General features: G+C 40.8%; 1 long non-coding RNA gene across 1 annotated transcript in view; it reads right to left on the bottom strand.

Annotated features, from left to right (window-relative positions):
• The window catches only part of LOC107708725 (uncharacterized), an 11,113-nt gene extending 8,511 nt beyond the window's left edge, over positions 1–2,602 (bottom strand). Inside the window, exons 1-2 of the long non-coding RNA XR_001636403.1 lie at positions 2,426–2,602; positions 2,240–2,287 (exon numbers count right to left, since the gene is read on the bottom strand). This is a non-coding gene — a long non-coding RNA (uncharacterized LOC107708725). The remainder of the gene's footprint in view (positions 1–2,239; positions 2,288–2,425) is intronic.
• Positions 2,603–12,296: the final 9,694 nt, after the last annotated feature.

Raw genomic sequence — 12,296 nt, 5'->3', positions numbered from 1 at the left:
GAGTATGTATCAGTCTTTGCTTTCATCTTTCTCTGCTGAAGTCCATACTGCCAAATCTTCATATTTCCACAACAAGATCAACAGCACTCCAGACACACGTAATCTCTTCAAAACATTTAATTCTCTCCTCCGTCCCCCTCCACCACCTCCCACCACTTATATAACAGCTGATGATTTCAACACATTCTTCACAAACAACACTAGAACAATCAGTAGTAAATTCTCAGCCCCACACACACAGGACCTCAAACCAACCACACCCACTGCTAAAACTCCCATCTTCTTCTTCTGTGCCCTTACTGAGGCAGAAGTATCAAAATTCCCCTCTCCAGCCATCCTACAACATGCCCTCTAGACCCAATCCCCTCACACTTTCTCCAAGCAATCTCTCCTACACTCTTACCAGCACTCACACATCATCAACACATCTCTCCTCACAGGCACTTTCCCCACTGCATTCAAGCAGGCTCGGGTAACCCCACTGCTCAAAAAAACCTACATTAAATGCAATGCTCTTCTGGCTGGACTTCCATCAAGCACAATCAAACCTCTACAAATGATTCAGAATGCAGCGGCACGACCGGTCTTCAATGAGACCAAAAAAGCCCATGTTACACCTCTCTTGGTGGTTCAGTGGTAGAATTCTCGCCTGCCACGCGGGAGACCCTGGTCCGATTCCCGGCCAATGCAAGAACAGCCTCCTTTTGTGGGGAAGTCGTGGACTAATGGTTACAGAGTCGGAATCGTAACCCAAAGGTTGTGGGTCCGAGTCTCGTACCGGCAGGGACTGTAGGTGGGGGGAGTGAATGTACAGTGCTCTCTCTTCCACCTTCAAGCAAGGCACCGAACCCCCAACTGCTCCCCGGGCGCCGCAGCATAAATGGCTGCCCACTGCTCCGGGTGTGTGTTCACTGCTGTGTGTGTTCACTGCTGTGTGTGTGCATTTAGGATGGGATAAATGCAGAGCACTAATTCCTAGTATGGGTAACCATAACTGGCCACATGTCACGTCACTTTATCTCCTTGCACTGGCTGCCCCAGACTCACCCACCTACTTCCACTCACTATTACGGATCTACATCCCCTCCAGAAGTCTGAGATCCGCTAGTTAGCGACGCCTCGTGGTACCATCACAGAGAGGCTCAAAATCACTTTCCAGAACATTCTCGTTCACCATTCCTGGCTGGTGGAATGATCTTCCCACCCCTATCCGGAATGCTGAATCCCTGACAATTTTGAAGCGACAGCTGAAAACTCATCTCTTTCGACGCTACTTGACTTCATCCTAAATTTAAAAAATAAATAAATAAATAAACTTTGTCTTTCTCTTTATTTATTCCTTCCCTTTCTAGCTTGTACTTATTTGAACAAATGCCTGAAACTTGGTATTAAAAGGACTTCCTGTGTCTGTTTGCCTATTTAAGAAGAATCGCTTTATGTATTCCCTAAGTGTAAGTCAATTTGGATAAAAGCATCTGCAAAATGACTAAATGTAAATGTAAATGCATGCTGACGCTAGTCCCCTGGTTCAACAAGAGGATGTACGAGCAGGGGGTCTGAGTTAATGACGCTGGGCGTCAACCTATATAGCGGATGGCTCCACCCCTAGCTTGAGCACTCAAGCATCATTGGACGGTAAGATTTACCGGCGCGATGCGATTAGGCTTCAGTATTTGAGGAAGGAGTGGGATAATCCCCATAGTGTGAGCTACGCAATGTCTTGTTCCCTCCTTTCAGGGAACCGAGGTTACGTACATAACCAGAGACATTCTAGATGAAGTATCTTAGTGTGTGTCATTGTGTTTGTTAGTGACTTACATTTTAGGAAGTCCTCTCTGGTCCTGGGAACAATGTTACTGTGAGTTTCTGTGAAAATAACAGATACAAAATGTAAATGTCATTCAAAGATATATATATATATATACAGTGGCTTGCAAAAGGCTTCATTTTTTTCACATTTTGTTTTGTTGCTGCCTTATGTTAAACTGCTTTAAATTAGTTTTTTCCACAACAATCTACACTCCATACACCATAATTGTCAAGCATTTGCATCTTTGCAGGGATGCAACATCTTGAAACATCTTTGCAAATTTATTAAAAATAAAATGATTCCATTGCATAAGTATTCATCTGGGACAGTTGAAATTTAGCTCAGGAGCATTCATTTTGCTTGTAGATATTACTACACTTCAAGCGAACTTAACCTGTGGCAAATTCAATTGAATGGTTAGTGGCTTACATTGTAGGAAGTGCTCTCTGGTCCTGGGAACAATGTTACTGTGAGTGACTGTGAAAATATCAGATATAAACACTCAGAGAGAAAATGATACCTGTATCTATTCCTTAGACATTTCTAACATTTTCTTTATGATATTAGATGATGTTTGTCTCATTACAGAGAGCAGATGAATCTCTAATATTTTACCAGATATCTTTTTCATCTCCTCTTTGCAGAAATCCTCCAGTTTGTGTCTCAGCTGACAGACAGATTCTCTCACACCATCAAAAGAAAAGAGGAAACTGACAGAGATGCTTTCTGTAGATTCAGGAGGAGCTGAGAGTGACTGAAGACTCTACAGAAATAACAATTAATAAACCAGAAAAAAATCTGAAAGACATAGTATAAAGAATGAGAGACATATTTGGTAAAAGTTCACACAGTCTCTTGTTCAAACTTCCAAAACATGACTGCCTTGAAAATAACAAAATTAAATTAAAAACGGCTTTTTATCAGCTAATTCTTCACTAATGCAGTGTTTAGCTGCCCACTTAAAACACATAATTAAATAATGATATGAATAAAGATGTACTGTCTCATGATGCATTATTGAGAGGAGAAGTTTAACTCTTTGGTGCTCCCCATGTGGCAATGATCAGCATATATTTCATTTAAATTAATGTACTATATTTTAGTTTGATCATGTTTTTTATTGAATATTTTGTATTTTTAGGTTGGGCTAGATTTTAATAAATTATATTTAGGCAGTAATTAGCATAGACCTGAAAATGAAATTTCTTACTTAAACTGTCATAAATCTCAAATGCTTTGGAAATGTACAAAAATACTAATTTTGGATTTTATGTGAAATACATATTTTCCAAAACAGGCTTTACTCTAAAACCGTAAACCAAAGCCATACATCTAAACATCTTAGTTATGTTTCAAATTTGAGGTTGATGTCTTAATAAATGAGCTTCAAATGCTGTTTGGGTGCAGTACCAAATGTTTCCTCAGATGAAATTAGTTTCCCATTTGTTTCCATCTACAAGTTAATTTTGTCCGTGACGGGTACAAGTCTGACTGTTTTATTTTTTTAGTAAGTGTATACTAAGTGTAAGGCTAAGTAATAGTAATTGTGCAGTAAGTGCCAAAACTTTTATATGCGTTGTACCATTTCGATGAAGTAAAGAAACATTCTAAAAAATAATAAATAAATAAACTTTTTCTGGCAAAATTTATCGAAGAGCGCCAGAGCTCACTAAATGTTTGCAGGACGTTAATATCTGGATGACTAATCTTTTTTTTTTTAAGTTAAATACCAATCAAATTGAAGCCCTCTTTATGGGTTCTAGGTCTGTTTTATCTAAAACTCAATCCGTTACCTTGGTTATTGATAGTTTTCTACCCAGGCGAAAAGTCTTGGGGTTATACTGGATGGTTTGCTTTCGTTTGGTTCTCATATTAGTAATATTTCACGTTCTGCATTTTTTCACCCTCGCAAAACACTGCCAGACTTCGTTCTTCACTTTCCCAACATAGAACTGAAGTGCTTATCCATGCATTGGTTACATCTCGGATTGATTATTGTAATGATCTTTTATTTGGTATTCCTGAAAAACAACAGCTAATCCAGAATTCAGCAGGTAGGATAGTTACCCGCTCGCGTACTTTTAAACATATATCTCCAATTCTTTTCCAGCTGCATTGGCTTCCTGTTCATTATCGTGTACATTACAAAATTGTACTTCTTGCATACAAAGCTCTTCACAATTTGGCACCTAATTATCTTTCTGATCGTCTTCATTTGTATACTCCTTTGCGCTCTTTGAGATCATTTTCTGCAGACTTATTGTCTGTTCCAAACTTCAAGATGAGTTCCTTTGGTGGTCGGGCTTTTAGTTGTGCAGCACCGAAGTTATGGAACTCTTGACCTCTGCACATTCGCCAGCTGGATTCAGTTTCCCATTTTAAAGCTCAGATCAAAACGTATTTGTTTAGAATAGCTTTTAATGATCTGCTTGTTTAGTGTGTTGTTATAGTGTTTGCTTCTTGTGTGTTTTTTATTGATTTGTTTTACTTTGTACAGTGTCCTGAAAGGCGCCTATAAATAAAAGGTATTATTATTATTAGAGGGTTAAACATAATTAAGATTATGATTCTAATGATTTATTGGGCAAATAAAACAGTCATATAATGCATAATGGTCTCTATTATTACCATGTTTCAACAGGTCACCTAACTGCTGCAGTGTACCTGAGTGAAACCAGTGTTATAGTAAAAACCACAACATCACTAGAAAACATTTCTGACATCATTCCCATTAGCAGAATGATGCTTATTCAATTAGTGTGGATCAAATAATAAATGTCAGTTTATTAAAGGCTCAGTACATTTACTGGATTTCACTCTGTGTCTCCTTCAAGTGTTTCTGGAGGAGAAATTAAAAACAGCAAACCTGAGACAAATTACATAACGCTATCACAAAATGCATCATGTAAAAAGGCGCCTGTTTGATTAAAACATTTCTTCTTTACAGCGTTTCTCAAGGGTTGTTAGAGAATTACATGAATTTAGGTTAGACATGAAGTCCTTTCACAAGAAGGGGACATATATGATTATTACTGTCATGTTCTGCAATCATAAATGAATGTGAAGCCGACATGAACATTTAAACTGACTGCAATTTGCAGCAAAAACAGCAACTCTGATGCATGTTCGATTAGAGCAGAGAACTTGAGCAATGTTACAAAAATGAGCAAAGTTCAACTCATGCTCAAATGCACAGAGGCGTCATGTAGTAACTCTCAATGGGAGAGAAGATCACATGATGCACTCATGATACAGCTGGATAACTGCAGTGAGGAGAAACACTTGAAGTGTCAGCATTAAATGTGTCATTTCAGTTCATACCTCTTTCTCGGTCCTCTCTGCTGCAGTTGATACGATGCAGCTCATACAGTAACTGTGTCCACAGGGAATGGCCACTGGATCCTTCAGGAGATCCAGACACACTGGACAGCTGAATTGCTCCACTGAAAAAACACTGGCTTCAGCCATTTTACTGTCTACAGCAATACAGACACACAGACAACAGCTCACCAGCAGATCAGACTCCCTCAACTGGGTTTCCTGGTTCTGTGTTTAAAAGACGTGTGCAAAAACAGGCGTGTCTGTAAGTCTGTAAACTCACACCCTAAAACGTCCACTAGATGCCAGTCTCATACAGAAAGTCAGAGCTGGCCAGAACACAAAGTTGTTGTGAGCCAGATACACAAACCGAAAGAATGAAAAAGGTCACCTTACTGAATGTGTTTTCTAAAGTAACCTTTTGTTTCTTTCTAGCATCTTAAAACAAACGCTGCTAGAGTTGTTCTCAGAATTTACTTCACTTAGACATTTTTGCACTGCCTTTTAAATGTTTTGGTCATTTTTAGTGGATGTGTGAAATGAGTTATATCAAGTTCACACAGGCATCCTAGCAGAGCAACCACATGTCTTGTTCATTACAGTAACTAGGTACATGTTCTAATTAAAAACAATATTTAATGTAAATTTCTTTTTTTTTATATAGCACATTAGAGGATCAAAATAATAATTTATAAAAAAAAATCAATTTCAGCTGTAAAGCAGCTCTACAGTACACAATAGTGTCATTATTCAGCTCAACTTAGTTTGTGTTGTTCCATCTCAGTTCAATGAAAGTGACAATGTTGCAAAGCTATTGATTTTACATGCATCTGTAACCATGATTGTTTTTATGGTTTCATGCATTTCTATCTTCTGATTTAAAAAGCAGTGATTGTGTAAAAGTGCACTTATAGCCAAATGCTGATTGTTTGAAAGCAAAAATAAATATATATAAATAAATAAATAAATAAAAGATCTGAATTAAAGGAATGTTACAGGTTCAGTCAAATGTAGGTTCCGTGGAGTACAATATCAGTGGTGTAAAGTGATGACACTTCATTACTATATTTACTGTATGTATTATTCGATACACACATATATGTATAGGCTATATATGATTCTCAGTTGCGTCATAACTTATGACGACATCACCTATGGTCATATGCTTTGCGTGGTGATCTAAAATAACGAGACTGCAGATACAAGTGGCTGAAAAAAATGAAACACAAATGTGTCATTTTTGCTTATTAGTATGGTTGAATTGGAATGGATCATTGAAGGTCAGTAGCAAAGACACTGAGTAATAAAATGGGATTAAAAACAAAAATTATATTTGCAGGTTTGTATAATATTCTGAGTTTGCATTCGACAGTTTTTATTCATTTTGAGGAATACGAATCTGTTTTTGTGTGGATGAGATGAGTAAATACATGTTCATATTTAGTCTAGGTCTACAGTATCATCAGGTTCACACAGCGCACACAACGCCTCTGCACTTACTCCGGATTTCTCTCAACATGGCAACACGAGAGCCGTCAGTCAATACATGGAAAACAAAGTAACTGGAGTTACTTATTTGAAAAAGTAACTCAGATATTTCATTCTAAATTTAAAAGTAATGTGTTACTTTACTAGTTACTTAAAAAGTAATCTGATTACATAACTCGCATTACTTGTAATGCGTTACCCCTAACACTGGTGTCTGGTGCAAAACATCACGGTTATGTATGTATCTTTGGTTCCCAGAGTAGGGAACGAGATGCTGTGTCAGTAACTGACACTATGGAGACACTCTCTGGGTGTGACAATTTTCTGAAACCAGGGCCGTCCTTTGGGTGGTGCAACTGGTGCGGTTGCACCAGGCCCCGCGCTTTGAAGGGGCCCCCATGACGAACAGACCGAGGGGGAAACCCAAACCCACCACCCTTTCCCTACATGGCTCCGGGCCCCGTGTCAGCTAAGGATGGCCCTGTCTAAAAGCCCATGTAGAAGTATGACAAATCATTGGCTGATGGTGCTTGCACCGTCCACTGAGGCGCTACATCACATACACCTCAAAAGGACACAATCGTGCCATCACCCCTCAGATTTCCAATTAAGGAAATAAAGCAGGACTGAGGAGTATGGCACGCTATGAAGTGTCTTGTTCCCTACTATCAGGATTATGTTTATTTATTTATTTTTTTTTTGGTTTTTGCTTGCCTGCCTCCCTATCTGATTTCCTTGTTTGTTGCCTTGGTTACTGATTTGAGTTACACACCTTTTCCGGACAACCTTAAGTCCTGAATCGAAAGAACGCACATACATGGGTACTCCTCCACAACATCACCATCTACGAGAGTGAGGAGGAAAACAGAGTGCCAGCTGCAGCCCCCACCCCAGCGACGAACCAGCCTGAACACACTGCAGATGCGGAGCCGGAGCTTGCCACGATATCAATGCCAGTCATGAGATCCTCAAATCTGGCTCGCACTTTCCTGCAGAGTTTAGTTCTAACCTTAATCAAACACACCTGAACGTGTTTGATTAAGGTTAGAACTAAACTCTGCAGGAAAGTGGATCTCACGAGCCATATTTGAGGTGTAACAGACATGAGCCTATTAATAAGAATTTTGTGGGCAGTTTTCTTCCTTACCACTTGGGGTGCTAGGGTGTTTTAGGTTTCCTTAAGTAAAGCCATGTGGTAGAGGGAGTTAGCAATAACAAGCAGCAGTAGCCAGCATAGCTCACCTGCTGAGCACATTGTGTTGTGTCCTGGTTGGGAAATGTGTAATTTCAAGCCCAGTCTAAAGTAAGGAGTTGTTGTTTTTTTTCAAAGTGTACATTGCGGATGTTTTTTTGCAGAGATGTTACATGTATGTATGGCCTATGTTTGGATTGATGCTAAGAGTTTAAGACTGTGTATTTGTATGCATTTTAGAAGGACTCTTGGTGAGGTTACCACATCATGGTCCAGTTTGAATATGGATTTAAAGTTATTTTCGACGTGAGACCATAGTCTGGACTACTTTTGACTGTTCCTGGTTAGGAAGAGTCTGGTGTTTGAGAGCTGTGGTGTGTTTTCATTACAAGAGGTTGGATTATTCATTTGCTATCAGTCAACTTTAGCTACAGTATGGACAGTATTTGGACATTGATGTTCTACAGCAGTGTTTCCCAACCCTGGTCCTGGAGGACCCCCAGCACTGCACAATTTGCATGTCTCCTTTCTCTGACACACCAATTTTAGGTCTTGGAGTCTCTACTAATGAGCTGATGACCTGAATCAGGTGTGTTTGATTAAGGAGACATGCAAAATGTGCAGTGTTGCGGTGCCTCCAGGACCAGGGTTGGGAACCACTGTACTACAGATAAGACTTTCGCACACATCAACTTTTACATGACGAACTAGCGGACTTTCCTGGTGTGAATACGCCCTTGGGGTGCCTCCAGGACCAGGGTTGGGAACCACTGAAACAGATGTATTGTTATAGATCAGGGGTGCATCCTTTTCCTGGAGATCCTACCTTCCTTCAGTTCCAACCCCGATTAAACAAACCTGTCTGTAATTATCAAGTGCTCCTTCAGATCCGAATTAGTTGGTTCAGGTGTGTTTGATCAGGAACAGGGTTGGGCACCCCTGTTGTAGATTAAAGCTGTGTCCCAATTCATAGGCTACAGCTTCATACAGTACATTCATACAGTACACCCAATTCATACAGGCTACAAGTCTAGTCTTCGCAGAATTTCCTGATTGCGCCAGCAGGTGTTCCCGATTGCGCTCTGTCGCATAGCAGTCCGTGCGAGAAGAGAGCTGCCATTCTGAGATTTTATTTGTTAATGAAATTGAAAATAACTATGGAGCCTGAATTGTTAGTTTTAGAATTTTAATGACCGAATTACACTTTAAATGTAAGTATTGGGTTTCGACTTGGTTTTGAAAAAAAATACAAAATATTAAGTTGTTAAATGTTGACATTTTACCAGAATGCATTTTTATGTACTTTATTCTGTTATTCATTATTATGTACATAAATGGACCACGGTGAACATATTTAAACAGGTTTTCAACCCTGTTTAGTTTTATGCAGTTGAATATAAAAAGTCCACTTACAAACATTACTGCCGCTCGTCAACGTCAGCTGTCAAAGTTGCTAGGCAACAGGAACAGTCTAGACCGGTCCGAGTCCTTCAGAAGCAGCTGTAGTTAGCAACTATTTGTTAATATTCTAGCAATAAACTTTGTTCGTTTCATTTGCAAAATAACAAAGTGGTGGAGTGTGACGAAATGCAGTCCTTAAGTATTCGCATACAAATGAGAAGTAGCCTACTGAGTTTTTTTCTTTTCCTCACAGGAGAGCACTACAAAAACATGGTCTTTTACAATATGATGCACTGTTGTACATTAAGCTGCCCAACATTATATAAGGTATTTTATATAAGGTATTTTAAAGGTTTAGTATGTAATATTGACAGCTAGCAGTTGAAATGGGTACTGCAGTCCAAATTCAAAATATTGGAGAGAGCCGTTTCTCCCGCTCCCTCCTACTCAGACTCGACGCTCACGCGGGTTTGCCAGATTGAGGACACGCGACGAGCCTTGCACTGTAATTTGATGAGTTGGTTTACTGTGTTTTAATGTTCCTCTGATTTGTGCCAGGGTCTGCTTCAGGATCTGACAGAGTCCCCCATCTCTCTTGGGCACCACAAAATGGCAGCTGTAAACCCCGATCTCCAGCTCACTCAGACAGTCTCATTCTATCGCTGCTTTTGTGAGCACACTGTGAACCTATCAAAACAGGCAATATGAGTGACAGAACCACGCCAAAGAAATGGGATAGTCCGCATCTGAACTGGGGAGAATACCTGTGCTCTATCATGACCAGCAGCCAGTGTACGATGCCTAGGAAGCTCTCCACGCTCTCCAAAGCTCTCTAGGACTGACATAGCGGGCTGTATATCTTCGGTCACTATCACTGGCAGCAGTGTACAGCTTTGCCCTGCCCCGGCGAAGCTAAACGCACTGACGGGGAAATGGCTCATGAGGGACAACACTGGGAGGCCGTAACAGGCATAGACAGTGACTCTGCGCTGCTCTGAGGCAGAGCGAGCAATGCCGTATCGATAGGATGAGGAGAAAACAGTTCTTTTGTGAGGGTGTTTGTGTTTTTATTGGACAAACAGAAACATGAACCTTGTATCTTTTGCCTGCAGGTATGAGGGGAACATGAGGGGAATGCAGGATGTGTGCGAATGAAACACATACAGGAGCATCTGCTGACTCATCTCCTGCACGCTCTTTTGTGCCTCAGAGACTCCACGGCGTCACCAAAGAAACCAGAGGCAGTGATCGGCACATTAAGGAGCACCTTACAGTAGGAGACCTTCAAGTCTTTCAAGTCCAGGTCGCCGCTGTCCAGTGACTGTAGGGGCTTGGCTTGAAAAACCTGTGGCATTCCCATCACGCACAGTGCAGGTGCCGCTTTCGCTTCTAGTTTCAGAAGTTTTAAATCTTGTCAACCAGGTGGGTGGCTTAGAAGGGAGTTTTTGCTGAGGTCTGCACCAAGAGTGGCCGAGGAAGGGCTCAGATGCGCATCAACGGTCTCCTCAATGGGGGGGTATGTGCACGTAACTGTGGGCTTCCCCCCTGACCATGTGGGAAATTATGGACTTGAGTGCAAAAATGGAATGCGCACCGACTGGGGTGCAAACCACAACTTTACCACCTGCTCATTGACATAAGGAAAGAATGGACCTCTTCCTCGAGGCAGCCAGGTGGCAGGTTCCTCTGGAGCATCTCTTCTTCATTGCAGGACAGAGATCAGCATGGGTGAATTCCACTGGGTAGATGAAACACCCTTGACCACTCATGCATAATCTGAGGAGAGAGCTAAGGGTTAACTGCTAAGCGCTAATCTGTTGCTTCACTCTCCATTTGTTCTATCTAGGCATCAGGACCACAAGCTTCCAGCTCGCACAGCCACAGCAACAGCAGAACCAGCGCAGCGGGGGTTAACCAAACGGCCTTCTTTTTTTCAGAGAGAAGATGAAACTAGAGCGGAGTACCTTTAATTTAAAATTGTCAATCTGACAGACATTTAAGAGCTGTCCGGGCATGTTTAATCCTCAAACATTTCACGCACCTATCATGCAACAACTGCTCTGATGGTGGCAGAGGAACATGATGAAATGGCAATACATTCTTTGGTCTCGCATATAAATCACTTCCTAAAGACAGAAAATCTGAGGGGTGATACCACACGAGGCAACAGTGACAAAGCACCTCAGTAGCCGCCACAAGCACCATCAGCCAATGAATTGGTGTTATTCTATACTGGCTTCAGACAATAATCACACCTGGAGGGTGTTCTCATAGTGTCAGCTACTGGCACAGCATTGAGTAAACCTTTGAAAGGGAACTTTTGTTTTGAAATCAAAATATTCCTTTGTTCCCCTCCATCTAGCTGTATTACAAATCATCACATACCACTTAAACATAAGAAAGTGCTCTCTATTTGTTGCATGTCATGTTCTCATTCCTGTGCTGTTTGTTCATCTCTAGTCTTACTGAGAATTGTTGATGGAAGGCTGAGAGCACAGGCTTGTCACCCAAGGAAAAAATATTACCCGCAATTATGATTAGGTCTGACATTATTATGTGTGTAGTGTAAGTTGGTTATATGATCTTGAAAGAAATGATGTGAGACACAGCCAGCTAATCGTGCCATTCTACTGTCCTGAGTGATCAGTCCAAATGGGCCAGAAACTATAGGACTGGGAACAAGTGCCTCTGGGCATTAACATCAGAAGTACTGTTGCCCTCAAAGTACACTTTGGTTGTTTTATATAATGATTTTCATCTTAAAACACTCGAAGTGTGTAGTTTTTGTGCCATTTAAAGGGGTCATATGATGCGATTTCAAGTTTTCCTTTCTCTTTGGTGTGTTACAAGCTGTTCGTGAATGGATAAGACCCCTAAAGTTGCAAAGACTAAAGTCTCAAACCCAAAGAGATATTCTTTATAAAAGCTTAGACTCGTCCACACCCTCCTAAAACGCCTCGTTTAAACACGTCCCCATGTCTATGTCACTGTGTGGGAAGATTTGCATAACACCACCCAAATGTTTACGCAAAGAAAAAAGGCGTAACTTTGATTCTCGCTGTAGTATTGTTGCTGCCGCCGCCATGT

The sequence above is a fragment of the Sinocyclocheilus rhinocerous genome, unplaced genomic scaffold, assembly GCF_001515625.1.
Source record: "Sinocyclocheilus rhinocerous isolate Xijiao unplaced genomic scaffold, SAMN03320098_v1.1 scaffold54, whole genome shotgun sequence".
Lineage (NCBI taxonomy): Eukaryota > Metazoa > Chordata > Actinopteri > Cypriniformes > Cyprinidae > Sinocyclocheilus > Sinocyclocheilus rhinocerous.
This window is presented reverse-complemented; position numbering and strand designations above follow the sequence as displayed.